At 44.2% G+C, this 23,756-nt stretch overlaps 1 protein-coding gene across 4 annotated transcripts in view; it reads right to left on the reverse strand.

Annotated features, from left to right (window-relative positions):
* Positions 1-23,756, reverse strand: part of LOC306778810 (transcription factor SOX-6-like) — a 107,115-nt gene that overhangs the window by 79,002 nt on the left and 4,357 nt on the right. For all 4 annotated transcript variants that reach the window (XM_079270488.1, XM_079270490.1, XM_079270487.1 and 1 more), the window contains exon 2: positions 11,430-11,499. The gene's annotated coding sequence lies outside the window, so the exon portion shown is untranslated. The remainder of the gene's footprint in view (positions 1-11,429; positions 11,500-23,756) is intronic.

Raw genomic sequence — 23,756 nt, forward strand, 5'->3', positions numbered from 1 at the left:
GAAATTAAGCAGATTAAGAAATCAAAGTGGGTCAATTTTCCAGCGGGTTAAGTTTCAGAAGTATCATTGGCAGTTAAATCTATTTCAGGGTGACATCAACAGTAGAAAGTCATGATAGAAGCCCGTGGCGATACGACAGCTGCCCTCACACATTTTTTAGAGTAATTGCATTAGCCCTGAGGCTAGCAGCAGAAAAAAAGCGAGCTTCAATCAGTCATTACAAGACTCAAGGGTTTCACCGCAGCTAAGAACAATCGTCAGACATCCATGTTTACTGTTTTTTATGTTGTTAATTTACTTCAGTTGTCCATCCCCAGTACACATTTATAATTCAGTTTGTTGAGCTGAGAGGACACAAGGGACAGAATCTCTCTAAAAACACAAAAGTGGATAACAACTTTGTTAATTGTTAATTAGTTTCAGTTGTTGATTTGACAACACAGACAACAAAAAGCAAAGGCATCACCGACCATGCACATATTCTTACTGAGAATAAAAATCTCTGCAATCTCAAAGAACTATTTCTTGTTCGGACTAGCACAGTGACATAATGACAGTGGCTACATAGATACGGTGGACTGAGTTAACGAATACGTACCTTTCATTTTAGCAAATTCAAACGACTGGTATATTTTTTTAACTACATTTGTGAATAGATATGATTGTATCCTCATAATGGAAAAACAAACTTCTTTCAAAACTTTGATGTAAACAAAAGAATTACAATCAAACAAGGAGAGTAACATCATCTGCAGGGGTGTCCAAACAGGTGGCTTTTAAAGCGCCCAGGAGGCGCAAACGCCTGCTAATCCCAGATTAGGACCGACAAGTCGTTTCACTGGATGCCCCCATTGTAATCCCAGTTGCCTCTCTATCCTCTGACAATGAGCTTTGTTCCCTATCTCAGAAAGAGCTTTGAGGATTTCCTCAGCTTTGTTAGCATGAAATGGCTGCATTATTCAGAGGCATGCTGCTTCCAGTCCGTCGCAAAACAACATATTTTCATTCAATTATTGACCGGCCTGAATGGGTAATGTGTACAAGTCATGCTCACAACAAAGGATTTAATTGATACTCATTTTGGCAGTGTATTACTCTTTTTTTCCAATTTAAATGTAATTTTGTGTTAAGACAAATGAGCCAAAACATTACAATAAATAGAACTTAACTGATGACCACAAAGAAAACACAATAAAGAAAATAAACATAATCCACAGTATCTAAAACATCAAAGAATAATGAAAGCTTCTGTCTCTTATCTTCTATAAAGTGTCACCTGATTCTGGTATTGATGAAGTACTGTAGACTTTATGTCATTTAAAGCTGATAACGTCAGAACAGGAATATAGCAGGAAACAACTCTCTCCCTCTGTGTGTGTTGTAATCCAAGCTTCTCCGCGCTTTGTTTACGTATAAGTCCGGCCTCGAATGCATGTTAGTGCACGTGAGTCCCAGTGTGTGAGCCCTGCACTGCGTTCATACAGCGCTTCCCCCTCAGGATAACACCGTTAGCTGTCAACTCTGACGTTGTTTGCACTGTTCATGCTGTAATCACTGTTAGCTTCTAGCCCCCAGCTCAGGAGGCCCATGCTGAGAACCATGTGAAGGCAATCCCTTAATCATAGATATACCCTGAAATTCACATTTAGCTGCTTTAAGTTTTATTTGTTACTTAACTTCCTCTCGTCAACTCTGGACGAGAAAGTGTAACAAATCCCCAAGATGTAAACTTGGAATTTGAGTCACACAATATATCTCTTTTATCTACACAACAAGACGTGAACGCAGTGTAAAGAAGGCAGAGGAGAAGTGAGGGAAGTAATGCTGAACCAGCAGTGGAGCAGCTTCTTCTCCTCTGCAGGAGCAGTTGCCTGGTTTGGCGGTTGGAGGCATGTCAATGTCCCCCGGCATTTCGAGCCTTCACAATCCAGACTAATCCTTTCCTTTCCAATCCTGTGTCCACTGGTCTGGCTGCAGCCACTTGTTATAAAGTGTGTGTTTTGCTGTATATAGCCTCTTTCCCACCGGGCTAAAAAACAACTTACACCCACTAACATCTGGCTTTTGTCTGAAATAGGAAAACTTACAATTGGCATTCATTCCCGGGACAAATGACTCGGCAGTAGTTTGGTATTTTTCGGCTCCAGCTCCGATCGGCAGTGGTGGAAATATAACAAACTGCTAATTGTTCTGCTAAATTCCTTTAAGATGTGACGCATGTTCAAGTGAATATATAAGTCAAATCGAATGGGATTTGGACAATTATCATAATTCATCAACGTACAAAACTTTTAAAACTATTAATGTGCTCTCCTCAATCCCACCAGACTCCAGTCAGACAACAGTCATTTTACTGACGGTCGAAACGCACCTCATTCAAACCCTTTGTTGGTCCTTCCACTGTTCCCACAATCACCAGCTCTGATTTGAACGTTTGAAAGAAAAACTGAATAAGTAGCAGATTAAAAAAAAAAGAACAAACCACCTCAACATTGTCACTGCTTTCTGACCCTTCTCCCATTGAAAGTGGCACCAGGGACAGAAAGGCCAGTGCAACGGCATACTCGTAATTGGAAACGAATCTAGTGCCTATTTTCATCGGGTTTCCCAAACAAAAAGAAACCTGCATACACGCCCTCATTCTGGTGGGAACAGGGTATATGTGTACTGTGTGAAACAGGCTGTGTGATTTGAAACAGTCATGTGTGATGGATACATCTGATACCATGGACGAGTGGCCGAACAATAGACACGTGTAGGGTAGAAAGTTCTGTGCCCAGTTCATGCTAGCTGAGAAAAAACCTGCCGGGGAAAATGAATATGTCACGCTCTGGAATATGAACACAAGCAAGACGTAAAAACACATGCACACAGTCACATTCTTGAGTGTAGGGAAGGTGTGAGTGTGTGCCGCGAGGTCAGAGCACCTACACAAGGTTTCCATTGTCCTTTACCGACACACAGCCAATATACATTGTTCACGGTGCACAAGGCCTCACTTCAAACCGTGCAGGGTATTAACCTAGCAACTCACAGCGGCCGTCCTTCACATGGACTCAAGCCTTTGACTCAGGGCAGAGATATAAGACTCTATATATATATATATATATATATATATACATATATAAGGGTTGTTCAGCAACATGACTGACGTCAACCGTGCAGAGTCCGGCATTTTGTGCATCAGGCAATAAACCTTTCATGTGTTGCTGCTTAGTTCCCTCAACTGAAATAAAACAGTGGCATTGAGAACGGCAGTGATTCTATTGTACAGACGGTTCATAAAAGCTTTTACGTTTGTCGTTCTGAGGGGCAGGTCTTGATTGGTCTTTAACGAAAGCAATTATCTGCCTCAGAAAAAATGTGCGTCATGTTTTCAGTCAGTCTGGAATAAATAGGAGGATCATTATTAAGCCATCGCGACAAAAAGAGAGACATTAATGACAACTAAAGACATACATCAGGGCAATGCTTCCACCCGAATCACCACGGGGAATAAATCACGAATTGAACAAAAAGAAACTGGCCTACATGGATTGCTACTTTAAAGCCACAGCTGGGAACTATGTATTTGTATTATTTGCAAAGAACTGTCACTATGTCCTGACGGTAGTACATGAGACAGACACGTGAACAAATCCAGTTCCTCTGCTTCCTTTTAGAGCTCCTAATGGCATTCGCAAGATTCCAACGCGCCCGAAGAAAAACAACCAATCACAGCCGAGGAGCCTCGAACGCAAAAATGAATCAAAATTCAGTTGCTGCACTGCCTTGTTCTCCTTTCTTTAGAAACACATTGTAGTGAACAGTTTAGCTGTAAAATGAGGACGTTTGCTGCGGCCAGTTGGCGGCGCTTGGTTTTGGCTCGACTGTTTGGCTGCCGGGTCACAAACATTCTCTTCTTAAAGCTAAACAGTAAATCCCTAAAATAATCTTGATTCACATTTGATGATCAGCTCTGCCTATTTTGACAGTTTGATCGGAGTTCACCAGCATTGATTACTGCTTGTATTTCTTCGAGCACGGTGGAATCTTGTAAATGCCATTTAGCACTAAAAGCCATTTTTAGGCATTCTCTCTCTCTCTCTCTCTCTCTCTCTCTCTCTCTCTCTCTCTCTCTCTCTCTCTCTCTCTCTCTCTCTCTCTCTCTCTCTCTCTCTCTCTCGTTGGTTGGACTGTGAGTGTGACGATTACTCGTCCAGCTACTCTGGTTTGTATCGCAGTAAGTATCGTATCTTGACAAACCTCTTGACTCGCGCAAGAATTTCACAGCTGCTGGAAGGGAGCAGCGTTTTTAATAAAGCCTCTTTTTTTGCCTGTTGCTCTGCTGGACGAGGATACTCTCGTCCCCTGACTGCTCCCTCTCTCTCTCTCTCTCTCTCTCTCTCTCTCCCGCTCCCTCTCTCTCTCTTTTCAGCCATTTGTCTCTCCATCACAGCGCTGGGCTCGCAGGCTGTAAATCACAATTAGGGGGTTCATTAGATATGGTTGATTTATTAAGACCCAGGGCTTGTCTCTGGGCCTTGCAGCCATATATTAGCTGACGACAAAATCTCATACATAGTTATGAGACATGCTGTTTACTGTATGGCTTATAGGGTCATACGCCAATAGACATTAATTATTGAGTAAGACTCCGGAGGTTAAATTGATAGCATCCAGATGATTTGTATATTTCCTCCTCAGTGATGCCTTTTGACTGCATATGCAAACGAGCATCTTTTAAGAACGACATATTGGCAGCAGCATCAGAAATCTGTCTCTATTATCAGCAAGTGATCCAGGATTTGAAAGGGAGCCAAGCATTTTGGAGCCTCATCCAAAGGCTTTAACAAACATACTCCGGAGCTGCTTGCCCACTTGAACACACACACACACACACACACCACACACACACACGCATATATTTGGCTTGTGTTCACATCACAGTTACTCCAGTCTAAAGTGTCCCTGGCTCACATAATACAACATTGTTTACCCCCGTAAATCAAAGTGCATTTATCGCGCTGCATATTGTCAACAGTTGCCTGTAAACACAAGACTCAGATAAGGTGGCGTACATGCTCTTTCATGTGAGTGCGCTATGCACTCACATGTGCCAATACGCTGACCTGCCATTCCTGTTCTGCCAAAGCTGAGTGATTGAGTTCAATGACGTACACTAACACCAGCAATGCAAAGCAAAAACAACCAGAAACCGCAATCAACAGCTTTTGATTTGAGAAGAAACGTCCCCTTTACCAACTGGGCGTGCGTCCAAAACAAAATGTGTTTCTTTCTCTCCAACATACCAGCATGCCCGCTCATCCCCGGCACCTCGAGGAGCCGGATCATTGAACCTCAAGGGGAACCGTAGAAATAGTTCTGGATTAGTTACAGCTTGACTAGGTGAGCTCCGACTTGTTCAGGCCTACGTATTTATAGAGAGTGAAATCCTATTGTTAAGAACAGAGGAGGGTTTACCGGCACAGGTTAGATAGGAAGGAGGGAGAGAGAGAGAGAGAGGGAGAGAGAGGGAGAGAGAGAGAGGGAGAGAGTGAGAGAGAGAGAGAGAGAGGGCGAGGGCGAGAGAGAGAGAGTCTTGTCCCAGTCAAAATCCTTCCCGTTCTTAATCTAGACACTGATCTGGTCAGAGAAGAGATCAATTCGTCTCGTGACATATCAATGCCTGTGAAGCGACATAAAGATAAGCATAACATGTCAAATCTGTTCATGGTGTGTTTTTAAAAATAGCTTTTGAAGAACTAGAAGATGTTGCCTCCTTCTATGGATTTTTCGAGCTAATACTTTGATTTTACAATCGATTTATGAACCTTTTGGTCGTATGACGTTCTTAACTTACAGAGAAGGTTGAACTCTGTGCATTTAAAGCGCAAATTAAAAAAATGTATTTAATCACCAACATTTTTGAAGTTATATTTTCACCTGCAGGGCTGCACCTACCAATTATTTTCATTAGCAATTCATCTGCCAACTTTCTACTCTAATCGGTTTATAGAAAGTAATGAAGACAGTTTACATTTGAAAATGTGGAAATTTGGACACAGGCATGTCTCCTCTCACACACACACACACACACTTTCCTCTGGCTCCTGGTACATGACTAATTGACGGTGATGGATAACAAAGGAGAAGATTAGGGGATTGAGTGTGTGACACACAGCCACAGGTCAGAAGGCGGTTTGGACTAACTGTGATTGTGCTGAGCGAACCTGATCTCAAGTGAAGGTGTGTAAAATACACATTTTAAGGACTCTCTGCGTGTCATGACGATGCGTTTTGGGATTTTTGTGTCGCTTTATGCCACGGCATTACCGTGAAACTCAAAACAGGCCCCTTCTTGATAAACCAGACTGAATACACCTTTACATCCAATCAAAACTATGTTTCATTGCCTTCATTTCTTTTTAAATGCTGCCTTGTTGCTTCATGTCTTTTCGTTCATTAAAAGCATTTTTGTTGTTAAATTACCATTGAAACTTAACTTCATGGAAATAATTCCCATTTCTAAGCCTTACCTAAAAGCTCAGTGTCTGAACAAAGTAAAGAGGAGAATTACTGCTCAATTGTCCACTTGTTATCTTGTGAGCGTTGAGAAACGTCATGTCATTAGTTTTAGTTGTCCGGCCTCTTTATCAGCGTAGCCCTCTAATTGCCCGACGGCTCGGTTGATTCTGAAGCTAACCGGGAGCGATGTCGTCCCGCCGCTCTCCCCACAATGGGCCTCATTGGATTAAGTTCGAGCAGGCTTTGTTAAAAGCTGGCGCAAATCTAATCAAGGGAGTGACCTCAATTATGCTCGCATGTACTTAAACGATCAGATCGCTAAAAAAAGGAGGAGGGGGTTGGCCAGTTTAGGAATGCAGTCAGCGGCCATTAAGGCCAGTTCATTTTGGCTGATGGCAGCTTTAAAATGAGATGCAGGATTTTTACTGCAATGAGAATGCTGTAATTATGAGGATGCGATGTTGGTGTTTGGTAATGAGCTGAGTTCATCGTCTCACAGAAGGGAAGTCTTGTAGGAACAGGTGTTAGCGTTGCAGTAGTGACGTTGTTGCAGGGAGGTGGTGCTTTGTGCCGCGACCGTCCTCCTTTTTACCTGCGCGGGCAACACTGCGTTCAAACACCAGCGGTTTTAAAAAACCTCTGTTTTTTTGAATGAAGTGTTGAAGGAAGCCAGACAGCTGAAAATGACCGTTCTTTCTAGCTATGCCTTGTTGAAGAATGTAGAAAAGGTGTTAGGAGGGGAATAGTGTGCTGCATCACCATGATCTAAGGACCAGGTGTCCCCCCCGTGTAGCCCTGAGAACAACAGCTGAGATTGATCCTGACCTCTGACCTCCGTGACCCATGACAGTTAAAACAGGAAGCAATTATCCTGAATGTCAGCGAGTCTGGTGGCATTCCTCAACAGAAGGCCACTCGTCCAAGACAGTTGTCACCGGAGGGATGAGAGGGAAAGACGTGAGCACACACAGGTGGACAGACTAAATTAATTGTCAAATGTGAAAGCTGAGCAGAAACATCGTCTCTTTTACGTTATAGCAAATGTAGATATCGTCATCTCACAACGGCGTGTGACAAGATTTGAAGATCAAACATCTTGACGTATTGTTTCTCCGAGTAGGTGACACACAATAGCAAACTGAAACGCCGCTGACCACTAACAGAGTCCAGTGTCACTGTAAGACACAGCTCAAGAAGCACATTCACTCTCGCTTCACCTCCACGTTTTCCCCGCTCTCCTCTCCAGCCTCGCTCTTCCCCGTGTAGCTACAGCTCACTCCACTGCCAAGTCCTTCGCTTGGCCCGGGCTGCGTGCGTGTCATGTGCTTATTCTGAAGCATCGGCACTGAAGAGCCCAGACGTTTCTAATCATTGAAAGGTTGATACTCCGGCACAGACTTAGTCGTGTGAGAAGGTAGTTTTATGTCCTGATGAAGGAGAATACTCTCTGGAGGTTAGTGTCCTGAAGACACGCTGACCTCAGGGTGATAATCTAGTCTGTTACATTTGTCCATACATCAACCACCATCACACTGACATCAAGTCAAGGAGATTTTGCTGAGCAACTTTACATCAGCACAGGACACAGGACACAGGACAAACAGCGATGTTCCCCTTACCACCGCATCGCACATTTCACCCTCAAAGTAACATAATTCCCTAAAAGTATACAATTTATTCATATTTAGTGGTTGACGGTTGGAAAACAAGGTCACCTGGGGGGAAATCTTTACATAAAGGAATTACGATTCCTCCTCCCTCAACTGTTGACTCATCAAAGCGCCCGCAGATGCCGCAGTGGAGAAGACCAGCAGGCACCAGCCGATAACCAGCGGCTCTGGCCACCTCCGAGTAGGTGTGGATCTGTGCAGCGGCCTCCATGTGGAGCGGGGTGTTTGCTGAAGAGGAGCACGCGTCCCCATAAAGCACCCTTTCCCCGGATAAATCAAAAGGTTCAAATATAGACCCTGGAGGCCGCTCTCCTCCTTCACCTCCCTCCTCTCTCACTCTGCCTCCTCATCCAGCCTGAGCATTACCTCATCAGAGGAGGATCTGCCTAAAACCGCAGCGGTCACACAACAGACAAAAGCGCTCATCTCCAGGAAGCCGCTGCCGCTGCCGCTGCCTGCGGTTTTGGAGAGAGGAGAAGAGAGGGGAAAAAGTGACTCAGCCCCACGGCTCCTTTCTTCTCCCTGCCGGGATAAACGGAGGGATAAAGCACAAGGGGAGATAATATTTAGAGCAGGCCCCATTTCAAGGGCAATAGAAGAGAGAAAGTGGGGTATGAGCTTGGGTGGTTTGGGAAGTAGCCACGAGGGTCGGTCTATACTGTTTCTGGCAGAGCGCCTCGCACCGTGGATTTATGTGTAAGTGGGGAGGAACCGCTGCTGGCCCGGCCCTGCCTTAAAGCCCCGGCCCGCCGCAGCTCCACGAGCCTCTTTTAAAAGTGAACCAGATGGGGACCTCAGACGGGATGTTGATGAGGCATGAGTGTGCAAAACACAAACACAACACAAATAAATTGATGCAGACAACGGCTGGAAAACAACTAAATGCATAACACACAAACGTATGTACATGTCGCACATGTGCCGGCGAGCTGGCGCACGTGAACGGGTGTGGCGAGTTGAAGCGCGGCGAATGGATCGCTGGAGTTCAGCTCTGTTTTCCCACCGTTGAATGAGGTTCCTTACCGCGAGGAATTCTGTCCACCCCAGACCTAAGTGGACATTTCATATGTGTGGACAAATCAGATCAATTAGGTAGATGTCCGAGCTCAAGAGGACATAATAGCTCACTGTTAGCATAAGGTTAAGTACTGAGGAACTGCATTCAATTCTGTTCGACGCTGCCCATTAGCAGCGGTGATTCGTCTTGCACTGCGACGCAGTGAAGTTCACATACAAAGCCGAAGTAAAGACGCAGAGACGGACATTGTTTTTGGGGAAGCCAAACAGGTAACCTCAGTGAGTTCATTAGCTCATTAGCTCGTTAGCTTAACCCAAATCGGCCCAATGGCTGCTTGCTGTCTGGTAACTTTTCTAACTCTTTGTAAATGACTGCCATTACAGCAACCATGCGTAACAACACAGCTCCGCAAATAGGCCTGTCATGATGCACGGTGCGGCTGGAATCTTTTCTCAGACTCTTTCTCACCGCTACTTACAGACTATGACTTGATGTTCAGCATTCTTACGTCTATAAACGCCACGCCGCACGGAGTAACGCACACTGGGGGCACTAAATGATCCCTGATCGTATTTCCGTTATCAAGCACTAAACTGATTTTTAATGCACAAATAAAAATCTGGATGTAGTTCTCCACGCTCCGACGATAAACACAGTGTGACCAATACGATACGAAGCCGAGATGTCCAGTGATGTCAGATCATCTGAAGCATTAGTCACAGACACGCCCCCTGCTCCTCTGATCAAAGCCACTACATGCAGCGCGTGCAGTACGGCCTTGACTGAGCAAATCCTCCAACAAAAGACAACCACTTCCTTCCAAAAGTCTTGTAAAAGGAAGATATCATAAATTGTTCCTGACACGACACGATCGGCACCCTATAGAGACGGTCAGTTGTTAGAAGGGTCCACTTGTCATCTCACCGCCATGTAATTAGATCTGAAAAGCAATTGCATTCTAAAAGACTCAATAACGTGATTTCAAGTTTCCAGATGAATTGATGAAGTTAAGGGAGTTTCAATGGAATTAGAAGGGGCCTAAGTGGTCCGGTTTTCCCCGATAATGACATAATTTATTTCTTCAATTAGCCAGAGGAAGTAAAGGGATGAGGCCTGTATTGATTACTGTGATGTTTGGATTATTTTATTGCTGAAAATATCATCCTCCAAGCATTGAAAAGTATCTTTCAGCCGACGTTGCGCCATGTTAGTTGCTCTATCAGTGTCTTTTGACTTGTGAGCCCTTAAAATGAAGTCTTGTTGTCTCGTTGTAATATCTTGTCACAGGCCAGTATAACCCCTTCATAGGGTCTCGACCCCCCTGGGTGGGAACCACAACTCCAGATTGTGATACAACACGATTTACACGAGCCATAAATCAAGCCTTTGAAACCGAACTCCTCCACCAGCCAGCGGGACACAGATTATCACCCACAACAGAACACTGAGGCTTGTCTGTCCACTGTGCGAGCGAGTTGCCAGTGAGGCCACTTGTTGACCTAGCAGTGACACGGCTCAAGGGCCACTAGAGAAGGCCTTCACAAGTATTCTTAAACAGGGGGATGAGCCAGATGGTCAGATCGCTCTTTTGTCCAACCTCTCCCATCTGTACATTTCATATGTCTCCCATCTCTGCTGAAGCCATCAAGATCAGCCTCACCAGCTTAATTTGGGCTAGTGTTACCTACGGCACTATTTGACTCCAGATATAATCTTTATTGCTCACAGAGAGAAAGTCCATTAAAAGGCATACTGTAGGTCCCGGCGCTGAAAGCTTCCTGGAGCGACGCCTGTGCGAGTCTTTAAAAGACCCCTTTCTTCACCGGAGTGAAAGCAGCTATTGAGGGCTGCACAGGGCCGAATACTAACCGGAGTGGAGGTCTGCGTTAGCCGTGAAACAAATCAAAAGGGTTCTGTATGTGCCGAGGCAGTGAACATGCACAGAGTCAGCTACAGTTTTGTTAACGTGGACTAACACACACACCTACACACACACACACACACACGTTGCGTGCTGCTCTGCCGCTGCGAAACCGCCACGAACACAGGCAAGTGTTCCTCCGTTACCGCTCGGAGGAAACAATCATGTGTTCTCTGTAAAAGCTTATTATCTGCCATTTGGTGGGAGCAATCATCCAAAGTGCCAAACAGCATGTGGCACAAAAAGCATACGGAAGCTGGCAGCGTCACAGTGGAAGGAAAGTTGTTCGTATCGGTAAATTAGGGCAACTTACAGAAATAAGAGACTTCAACTCCAGCACCCTCTTCTCACTTCCGGATGACTTTAAAATTCATGAACGTCACCTGGAAAAGAGCAGAACAGAGGAAAAGCTTTACTGTCATGTTTCTTTAAAAATGACTTTTCTGGAGCACGTTTAGCATCCGCACCATCAACAGAAGAGACATTTCACCCAAAAAAAAAATGTTTTGCCACTTCCGCCTCCAGATAGTTACAGATAACTACAGATAGTTTTGATTTTGTTTGTCCAGGTTGCAAAGATAGATGATTTTCTGGGGAATTAAATCTAATTTTACAGTCACGGTTTTCACTATAGCTAGGCCTACATTCTACCAAAGAGATAGCATAGCACTCATGTATCTGGGATGAGATGTTGCTGTTTTTTTGTCTTTCAAAATTTGATTGCGGTAGAGGAAGAAACCTCTTATTATCACACTATCATAACTATCTTTAAGGGGACATATCATGAAAAACTCACTTTCTCAGTGCTGTTGCACATACGTTTGGGTATCTGGAGTGCACACCAACCAACAATATGTGAAATCAGAAATCATGTTTCAAATGCAGGCTCAGAATATTAGAATATGCTGCCCACAGCATACCCTATTTTTTCTCAAAAGCCAATCTGAGCAGACAGGGCTTTTTTGGGAGGGGGCTTAAAGAGACAGGCGCTACAACGAAGCATTTCAGACAGAGGTAAAAACAGGTATCTTTAGACATATAGTGTGAGAAGAATAATGTGTTTTTTGAACATCAAAGCATGTAGAAATGTTCTAGTAGAAACCCAAAATTTGCTGAATTCGCAGTATGAAGCTGAATGTATGTCTTATGTCCTTATGTTCCCTTTAAAGCCTTGACAAGTCGAACCAAAACTATCTGCATGGCACAAGAGCTTTATTTAATGTCGGGTGAACCAACCCTTTAAAGGAGCGTGTTGCCATATGCATCAGGGTGCATTTTAATGGACACTGACCAAATTCTTCACATCCCGCTAACAAATTGAGGTTTGACAAAGTATGACCATTTGGATTGAAACGTGCTTTTGGAGCCCAGTGAAGGCCCTATGGACCCACCTGAGGTCCCTCTGTAGTGGATGCTCAGGGCAGAACAGAGGTCCTGTGTGAAGTCCACAGCAGAGCCAACAGAGGATTAGTGTGTCTCTCGCAAAGCACTTGAACTGCACAAACAACGGCACACACGCAAAGTCTTACAAAGGACAAACAGCGCAGTTCTTGTACGAAGCTTTGAAGTAGTAAATCTGTCTTAATAAAGTTAGTGATGCCCGATATTTTCTTTCAAAAAAACATTGGTTCCAATGAGATCGGGGGGGGGGGGGGGGGTACACTCTCATCAAGAGGACAGCTAATCATTCCTGCTGCCTGGTTTAAATAGACCACACCGTCTCACAGGCACACAAGCACACACTGCAATCAGCCCATTGGCTAAACCAGGGGTCACAGAAAACAAATAACAACATCAAAGAGGTCAAACTGCCGACAGAGCGCTTTGAAGGTAGCATGTTCAGGATGGGACCGCCCTAGTACGGCCCCCTAAATTGAGAGAGGGTGCGAACGAGTCTTAATTGAGAGTGGGAGGCGGCTAATTAAAGAAAGACCAGAAGTGGATGAAGAGAGACTCGGCTCACGCACAGACGAGCAACAAAACACAGCACGGCAGCATTCCTCTGACGCGATGCACCACGGCGGCCCGAACACAACATCTAAGTTGCACAAAGAGCGCAACACAAACAGGCCTTTGATTCCACAATTTGAGAACAATGAAGAAAAAAGCAAACACTGGGCATGTGTGATCTTTTATTCATGCCTTTATATTAATCAACCAAATGATTCTCTCTTGGATCTCTCGTTTTCCTCTCAGGGCACAATTACGGGCAATTCTGACTGAAACAAGTCAAAGGCTCTTACGCTAAGAGTTTCTTGTGACAATAATAATGGTAAATAGTCGGCAAAAACACGCTTGTGTGAAATACCCCTGTAAACACTTCTGTGCGCTGCAACTTCTTTCTTTCCTTTTTTTGTGGAGAAGAAGCAGTATTGCCCAAAAAAACACTAAAAAGCCAAGGACTTTTGAAGATACCTGTTCAGTCGAGCGCCGTTCACACTCTGCGCCTCTCGCTGACCCGTCTGAACATGTTCCAGATGTCTTCAGAACCAGTTATTCTGTTTTCTCACCTTTTCTTTTTTTTCACCCCCCTTTTGTTTTCACCCCCCTCTTCCCTCCATTCCTCCCCTCTCCACACGCCCTGCCACTCATCTGCAGATGGCAGATCTGACACCTGGAGGATGCTGGGTAATCAGAGAGACAGCTGGCTGCCCAGTAGAGGAGAGTTGCCGCAAAACGCACATGCTCTCTCTCTCACACACACACACACACACACACACACACACATTCGGCAAAAGCCTTGTGTGCAGGCACACATTGGCATTCACACTAACCTGAATTTGTGTGTTTTCTGCATGTAATAATGTGAAATGTAAACATGTGAATAATCTCTAGATACATTTATTTAAAGGTGCACTTCCACTTTGTTAATATGTAGAAATGAGGTGTGGTGCAGGGAAGATGAGTGGAAATAACCGTGGGCGTGCAAAAGTGTTACGATACTGCACTCATTGAGGGTGTGGCACAAGATTTCAATACGGCTTTTCAAGAATATTAACTCTCTGTGAACTGCAACATCAACACAGAAGGTTTTTTTAACCAGAATCCTAAGCCAAAAGCCAAGACAAAGAAAGTTGGGTCGAGCCATAATTCAGTATTGTCATCTTTTGGCTTTAAGTGGAATCATAAAGTCATCATATAGAAATGTTGTGCTGTTGATTTACAAAAAAAACGTTTTTTTCCGATGCAAAACATGGAAGACACAACCGTGAAACACAGTTTGTGAACTGAGTATCTCTGTCCTAGAGCCTGTCCAGTTTGTGTGATGGGATTATTATGAGATGCATTCTCTTCCACCTCTGAGGGGAGCTGACATAAGGGACCCCGGCTATAACGCCATCCCAGCCTCCTCCTGACAACTGCAGGAAGTAACGGCTACCTTTTTGGCCCACTGTCCAACTGCTGTAAAATGACACATGTTGCCATACCGCTGCGAAAGCAACTTGGAGCAGCAAAACTAAAACCACTTTTCAGTAACAAGAGAGGTAAGAGATATGTTGCACGTCAAGGAGATATACTGCATTACCTTCAGAGCGATGCCTGCACCTGCACAATGAGTGCACGCATTCAAACGCAACAAAATATGCACAGTCCCAAATGTTGTCTTGTTGCAGCTGTCAATGCCACTTGTGCAGACGCGGACGCAAGAACAATGGATCTCTATGAGACAGAAGTTCTCTCAATGAGCTGACACCATGAGGCTCCGTGCTGCCACTTCCATGTCTGCACCATAGGAAACTAAATATGGTTCCAACTAATTATGTGGGCAATTTCACCAGAACGAGGTTCACTTGACCCATAAACGACGAGCGTACAGCACACGTTGACTCTCGGAGGTCCGCTGGCCATGTTGTACGGGCCTCGTAATGTTTCAAGCAACTTATCCTCCAATTATCACTGATCTATTATTTTGCTGCATTTCAAACACAATCAATCACAAGTCGACACTGATAGATGTCAAACCGGAGACTTCTGAGGTGTCACACTTTATCTAATGATTTTGCCCAAAGCTTGCTCTTTGATCCGAGTTGGCAGATATTGGTCCTGTTGCTGTACTGCCAGAACAGGTTTATTTAGTACTCATTTGCTTTGACGCATGTGTTTGGAAGAAAATGTAACTGCTGTCATGTCCGTATATCGTAGGATAAGTTGATAATGTGAACATGATCAAGGCCATGTCCATACATTGTATGGACGGATAACGTAGCTTGAGCACAGAGCTGTGATCCATGTGTGGTTGGTTTAAGATGATAAAACACTTACTTCAGGTGGGGGAAAGATAATGTTTCAATATAAATGTTTTGTGGTTATGTTGCTAGCACAGGGCTGCAGATATGCATGTGGGTGGGCAAACTGCTACACACAACACCTTTAATAGGTGGAATGAGGGAAGGGGATGTTTGCATGAGTGAAAAGCCTTTGTGTTCCCTTCACAAAAGACCTAGGTGAACATTAGAGAGGCTTAAGTGACAACATGTATTCTCTCCTAAGTCGCTGTTAACATGAAATATTGCAAAAGTAAAGGGCAGAAGGGAGGGAGAGGGTTGGTAGGGGCAAGCGCCAGCACATACATCTAAACCTCGCCCCTCTGCTCACTACCCTTAGGAGATTACATTATGGCACTCGCCATTGTCCCGCTTCTTCAAGACAAAGCCCGTTCCACTGTGCAAACAGCACGCCTTGGAAAGATTGTAAAAACAAGAGGCGAATGTCAAAGGCAGAAGTGAATAGGATCTCTCCCTTCTTTTGTCAAGCTGGTAAGGTATGCACAAACACATCGCTGCGTGACAGAGAAGAAAGGAGGGCCTTGTCGGGAATGGAGCCGGAAAAAGTTGGAGCGTCTTCGCATGAAAAGGCCAATACCGTGAGAAGTCGCCTGTCTGACTCCCGGGTCTATAGAAAAAAAAAAAACCTCCACAAGTATTTGGATGAAAGACCCCCAAAACACACAGAAGAGGCTGAAGGCAAAACACAAGGCCTGGAATGATGACCGATGGCTGCGAAGAGAAGAAAATCTTTTCTGGAATATTGAAAATGAAGGTTGCAGAAGGAGTTTTGTTTCCATTAAGTAAAATAAAAAAAAATAAAAAACGATAACAAAATATCGTATTCATCAAGAAAGTAAATTTTCTTCATTTGCTGCAAAGTGGTATCAGATGTATGAAGACCAGCCAACCACTGCTGAGCTTCCACTGTCCCGGCCCGAAGTCAACCTTGTCACGACCCAAACAAGGCTTTAACTGTCAGGGGCAATAATGAGGCCGACCTCTGCTCCCTCGAATTTACAAGGCCAGCGCCGGCCTGTAATCAATTGCTGCGTGCATAAATGTAAATGAGTCCACTGGGGAAGCAGAGGGAGGGAAGAAAAAGGAAACGGCCGTCGGGCCAATATTCCAGCGGGGAGCAATCTGCGAGAGAGGTAAATGATTTAGAAGACAGCGCACAAATCTGCTGCTCCGTAAAACACTGAACGCTGAATGTGAGGGGAGGCTCGCTGAGATGGAAGAGGTGGTCGCCAGGAATGGTTGAAAAAAACAACAACAGTGGTAGCAATAAATATCAAATGTTTCAGTTCAATCTTCTCCTCCCACATGTGTCTCCAATTTGCATTCATAAGAGAAATCAAACATACAGTTGATCTGATGTGCCAGACCCAGACTCCTCCACTTCACACCGCTCTTTCTTGTTGCCGTGAGGTGGAACGATTTTTATAAAGAAATAATACACGTATTTCATTTTAAAGCATGATACAAACGTTTACTGAGGATGAAGACATTTTTCCTTTACTTGATTTTTCGGCAGAAACAAATCCCATACATGTATATATACACATGTATATATATATACGTGTATATATACACGTGTATATATATATACGTGTATATGTGCATTGTTTCTGCTTCTTGCCTGCTAGAGGTCAGTGAGATTCAGTCTGAGGGATTTCATGCCCAACAGTTATTGATCAGATGTCCACTACGCTGCATTTTTGTTATTTTACGATGCTGCTCACACTATCAATTTGGAGCTGTTAAAAAAGATGAAATAATCCGAGGAAAGTCGATCGAGTATGATATTTGAAGCAACACTGACACGTTTACACTCATTTGGAAATGGAGCAGTTCAACCCCTGCGAGCCACAGAAACAGCTCTACATGTGGAACTGGGCAGATCGATGAGTTTTATTCAATAAAAAGGTATGAATAATACCTCGTTCCTTTGTGTAAGTGGGGTTATGTCAAATTGGTTGGATTTCTGGTTCTGTTTGAGCTGACACACCATGACCTCCTCCATCATCCCCGTCATTATCTTGTCCCTTAACCTCCATCAGCAAAAGTCATGGAGCTGCACGACAACAAAGAGCTCATGAAATCAAAAAGAGGGGCAGGCGGGAGAAATGTGCAATAATTCACAGCAGCTACAATAAGCGGCTCTCATCCAGTCCTCTTCAGCACTGCAGCCAGGCTGACAGAGAGTCACAGCTCTGTTGTGCAGAGTATCCCTATAGACCTCAGTAGCAATGACTTCATGAACTTCTTTAATGATAAGATTATAATTATTCGAGAGAACATTAATAATCTCCTGCCCTCGACCGATCTTTCCACAAATAGAGTAACCTTAGAAACAGCGGTAAACCCTGATATATGTTGAGATGGCTTTACTCCCATTGACCTTGACAAACTGACTCCAACAATTTTTACGTCTAAACCGTCCACCTGTCTCTTAGACCCTATACCGACTAGGCTGCTTAAAGAAGTGCTACCATTAATTAGCACAACTTTATGAGATATCATCAACCTGTCTTTAGTAACAGGTCATGTACCACAGTCCTTTAAAGTAGCTGTGATTAAACCTCTTCTTAAGAAGCCCACTCTGGATCCAGAGGTGTTGGCCAACTATAGAGCGATCTCTAACCTTCCCTTCCTCTCTAAGATCCTTGAGAAAGCAGTAGCAAATCAGTTGTGTGACTTTCTGTGTAACAATAGTTTATTTGAGGATTTTCAGTCAGGATTTAGAAAGCATCATAGCACAGAGACAGCTCTGGTAAAAATAACTAATGACCTTCTCATCGCATCAGACAAAGGACTCGTCTCTGTTCTTGTCCTGTTAGACCTTAGTGCTGCGTTCGACACTATAGACCACTACATCCTGTTGCAGAGACTGGAACATTATATTGGCATCAAAGGAACCGCACTGAACTGGTTTGGATCCTATTTATCGGATCAATCTCAGTTTGTTTATGTAAATGATGATGCCTCGATGAAGACCAACGTCAGTTATGGAGTTCCACAAGGTTCTGTGCTTGGACCAATCTTGTTCACCTTATATATGCTTCCTTTAGGCAATATTATCAGAAAACACTATAACCTTTCACTGTTATGCAGATGATACTCAATTATATATATCGATCAAACCAGACGAAACCAACCAGCTCGCTAAACTGCAAGCGTGTCTTAAGGACATAAAAACCTGGAACTTCCTGATGTTAAACTCAGACACAACTGAAGTTATTCTACTCGGCCCAGAACACCTCCGAAATCAGTTATCTAATGATATAGTTTCTCTAGACGGCATTGCACTGGCATCCAGCAGCACCGTCAAGAATCTTGGAGTTACCTTTGATCAGGATTTGTCTTTCAACTCTCAGATAAAACTTCTAAAATCCTGTTCCGATGTGAGGGTCCCGGGACAAGAGGATGTCAAACGTGTACATATTGTAAAGCCCTCTGAGGCAAATTTGTTTTTTGTGATTTTGGGCTACACAAAAATGAATTGAATTAAATTGAATTCATAAACGTGCGGCACAAAAGCGCCGCTTAACTCCCTTCGTGCGAACAGTGAACAAACTGCCGCAGAAACCATTGTCCATTGAAACCTGTGGCCATGTGAGGAAACACACATGAAATCCACAATGTGTGAGTCAAGGTGACACTTAAAGACACACACACTCACATACACACACATGGCAGGCCACAATAGCGTCTTTATGACATAAGCACCTTTTCACTACAGTGCTTTACAAAGGCAAATGAGATTTTTTTTTTTCTATAGCAGGCCTCCAGCAATAACAATTGACATCACAGGCCAGCCTACGTATGTTTCCCATATTAAACAGGGAGACACAGTGTACGCTCCTTGAGCATGAGACTAAACAGCTTGCTGAGGCAGCGATTTCCCCCCTGAAAACAGCAGGCCCTCCTAGGAACCATCGACTTGAGGGACTGCGGCAAAGGGCCATTTTATTGAGCAACACACCGGCTGCCCGCCAAGCCAAATGAACTACCTTTAACAATACAGTAGTATGATTGACCTGATTGGTTGTTTCCAATGTGGTCTCATCTCAGGCTGAACGGTAAAACAAAACATACGGTTCGTGTTAGGCCCAACAGGCCCAACAGGTGGGTTCCACGCACAGTGCTGCTAACGTTGCCATTGAGTGCATCTTGCCTATTCTTGTGTGTGTGTGTGTGTGTGTGTGTGGAAGCCTCTGGCACAAATGTCAGCGGGGCCACGGCGCCGCCGTCCGCCATACCATGAAAAGTGTGTTGGATTACGTGGCGGAAACCTGAGGTCTGAGCCCAGTCAGCTCGATACCCGAGCCAGCGCCACTCCTCTGCCCGTCATCACTGAACACCACACTCCACACTTGTGCTAATCCAACAGCGTGTGCAGAAGATAGCATACCGTATGAAAAATAGACATGAGCCAGGAGCGTGTGTCAGGAGAACTCTCTTTTATGAATACCTTCCCAGGCACCATATAGCCCTGGGAACGTCATGACACAAGGAATGAACCTCATGTGTGTGTTTCGCGAAGACTTGCCGCTCTCAGAGCTGTCCGTCAAGCAGTACATTTCTATTCTGAGCCAGAAAGTAGATCCCCAGCTCTTTCTCTCTCTCTCTCTTTTTTTTTGTTTACGGTTGCCTCTATCTCTCCATCGTGAGCCAAAACACTCACCACCATCTCATGATGACAACGGCTCGATTAAAGACTTTACGGCCTAGCAACGCCCTGCGTGGACAAGCTGGACAAAGACCAATTGAATATGGGCTTTTCAGTGGGTGGGACCACGCTATCTTGGCCCGCACTACTTTACCGCAGGGTCATTTCGGAGGCCTCGCACCCCGAAAACCCTGCTGCCACGCCCCATTACTCCAAACCACTACGAGTGGTTAAGTGAAGGTTAGCCGGCCTGCTTTTAGAGGAGGGTGAGCTTCTGTGGATGGGAGGAGCAGAATCAAACTGTAAAAACAATGTAAACATCAGCTCAGAGTACGATCATGCCGGGCTTGTTTGCATTGGTTTTTAACGCTGAAGCAATTATGAATCCATTTGACTTTAGCCAGGTGAGAACACTGCCATGAACTTCACCAAATAACAAACGACTCCTCAAAATTGCAGTCCACCTTGTCAGGAGTAAAAGCTTAATTGTCAATTTCATATCATATCATATATCACAGATTCATTTCTTTGCAAGGGCAAGTCATGCAGCCTTTGCATTTCGGGAAATGTAGGTTTGAGCATTTTTGCTGCTCTACCCAAACTCGGGAACACAAAGTTAGGATATCTGATCACAAGCTGCTTCCATTTGGACGATTTGTTCTGAAATCTGTTCTTCACAAGACCCCCTACTTTCTGGAAGTGCAACACCAAATTGCTGGAGTGCCCCTTTAAATGATATTTTGGCATGTTTTTTTCCCCCAATGCATTCTTACATTTGAAAAAAACAAACATTACATTTGTCTCACAGCCAATTGTTATTGTGAAGGTTACACGCCCTCTTTTTCCTTTCCTGGCTTTCATATCTTCCAACCACTTCAAATAACTATCTAACCTAGTTTACACAACGCACCCATATCAGTTGTTTTATTGAATGAAATGAGTCATGTACAATAGAAAGCAAAGTAAATTCTCCTTTTGTAAATTTGCAGCTAAGAAAGCAAGCTGCGTGTGTCATGAAATGCATGTTTGTTTCGTGTGCATGGGAACAGCACAGGTGGCCTTTTCCTCGCCACGAACATCTCAGCGCATTTCTTTTTTCTTTCCCTTCACGTGTTGGTGAAAGCTCAAAAATAATAACTTCCAGTCTTGTACTTCCAGTGGCTCTGGAAACAACTTGTACTGGAAATCGTAAGCATAGCAAAGCAAGCAAGCATAGCACCTGTGAGTGATTCGTGCATTAACATTAAACAGAAATTGGAATTGGAATCATTTATTTTCTTTGTGAAAGATGAGTAAATGCATCTTCAAACACTTTCATTTGATTGTAAAAACTTTCAGGCACTTGTATTGTCTTTTCGATCGAGCCTCACCCATCCGGTTCTTAAAACCAAACAAACCATGAGCTATTTGCTGATGACACCCATTGTCCCACATTGACTCCCTGCATTATGTTAAGCACACTGAAGGCTCTTTTTGAAGTTGGGAGTCATCTTAGGGCATTTACATAATAAGAAACACATCTCCATTTGAAGACAGACTGAAAGACAAACAGGAAGTGGAAGGGGCAGAAAAGGCTGATCCTCCTGGTCATGTGATGTCCCTTTTCTGTAAACTCATCAGGAGCAGTGTAATTGCCAAAGCATCTGCCGCTGCAGCAATCCAAGGCCACAACAGAGTGACAGATAAAGAGCCATTTGAGTGCCAGTGTCAGTCACCTGGTCACCCTACAGTCTAGTTTGAAATTCACCAAAAGTCTGCCGTCTGAAACCGACCACAACTCTTTAATCTGGTATGTTATGCCCATTAAAGTAGCACAGGTTTAACTGTGTCGGACATTTTTCCAGAACTCCTTTTTTTCGTTTTTTGGCTGCTGCTCCCGGCAAAGCTCAGTCGCCCGTCAAGTGCAACCAAGAAAAAACCGTCTGAATTATGTCTTTTTATGACGATTCAGCCTCCTGAAAGTGAAACAATAAAGTCAGAATGATGGGGTTTCCATGACCAAGCAGCAATGAATAATTACTGGTGGCAGCTAAGAAGGGTCAACAGTCAGTATTCAGATCGAGAGAACCAACTTTCTATCTTCATTTTATTTTTACTCCAATCCCAAAACCTTTATTTGACTCTTCTATGTATCAGTTAAACTGGGTTTTGTATTTTTTATGTTTCGAAGTGTTAACTTTGGAAATGAAATGCTCCACAACCGTTGACAGTTTAGAAAATGTCATAAAGTGGCTCTTTGTTTGACCACAAGTCCTTGCTGGTGGTCTCTACGTAGCTGGGTTTCAATTTAACAAAGCGCTTTAACTCTTTATTCCACTGCAATCCGACAGACAGAAAAACTTCATTGTAATATAATTTAGGGAAACTAATTGAAATCCATTTTTGTGTCCCACTCTAAAAAGGGAACATCTGCTCGGGACGGGTCAGCGTGGTCAGCGGGGTCGGATCGACGTGAAAATGTTTCCCGAGCGCTTTAAATACCCTGAAGATAAAGCAAATGCCATTTTGTTTTCCTCCTGAGAGGACTTCCCTCTCAGGATGCAAGAGCAAAAGTTGACCTGGCCTCCCAAACATACTTTTCTCCTGCAGTACCTATGTGTGCAGATATGATGAGTCTGATTGTTTGGCGCATTCAAAAAAATAACTTCCTGAGTTCCTACATTTAAACAAATGTATTTTCAACAACCGAGAGGGACGGCAGCTCCGAGTGATCTGCTGCTGGAGAGTCTCACGGTGACTTTTTCCACTTGACAACAAGTGAGAGAGCAGCGGGAGCGATGCTGAGGTTTGCCACGCCGAGTTGTTCACAGATCACAAAACAAGCAAGAAAACAGAAAAATAACAACGACAACGGTGTAGGCGACGTTCGTCGCCGACAATCACGATCTATTAAAAGGCTTCAGTCAAGTGTGGATTTAAGCCGCCCTCTTGTTATTTTCTCTCAAGGCAGGACGCCAGGTTTGTGACTGTGCTCACACTGCAGCAGTCATTTGTCAAAGGCTCTTATGTAAACCACACATTTATCAATCTTACTCAATCCCTCTGCAGGTACATAATAGCCATTGTTGCTGTGACACACACCCTGATGCCGAAAGCAATTGAGAGTCAGGGAGAGAAAAAGGTCGAGGAAGAGGATAAACGTCTTGAACTCAAGCTGGACTGACGAGCTGCTGAGAAATGTGACGAGGACATCCGAACAAAGATGTCGCCCTTATGCCTTACGTTAAGATGGGAAGTGAAGAGGAAGGAGGAGTGTGCGTGTGCGTGTGTGTGTGTGTGTGTGTGTGTGTGTGTGTGTGTGTGTGTGTGTGTGTGTGTGTGAGTGTGTAGAGGGAATGCTGTTGTCACTAGGAGCTGGTGTGTCAGGTAAGCTCTTATTCTGAGTTTTGAAATTGGATGGTGGGGAGCAGGTGCTGGAGGATCGGCGACAGAAAGGAAAGGTTACTCCGACCATTGAGAGAGAGAATGAGCGCAGCGCCTCGTTATTCTCCGCTCCGAGGGGGGAATGAGGAAGCTGTTTCCAAGGTTATGCGCCGGTGGAGAACAGAGGAGGGATCTGCGGAGCAGTACGCCCACCCAGCAGGGCACACACACACACACACACACACACAGAGTCAAGAACATACATGAACATACATACGTGCAGGCAGAAAGGCCGCCCAGTAAAGACACACATGACAAGGACACATCACGAGACACA

The sequence above is a fragment of the Melanostigma gelatinosum genome (assembly GCF_949748355.1).
Source record: "Melanostigma gelatinosum genome assembly, chromosome: 1".
Taxonomy (NCBI): Eukaryota; Metazoa; Chordata; class Actinopteri; order Perciformes; family Zoarcidae; genus Melanostigma; species Melanostigma gelatinosum.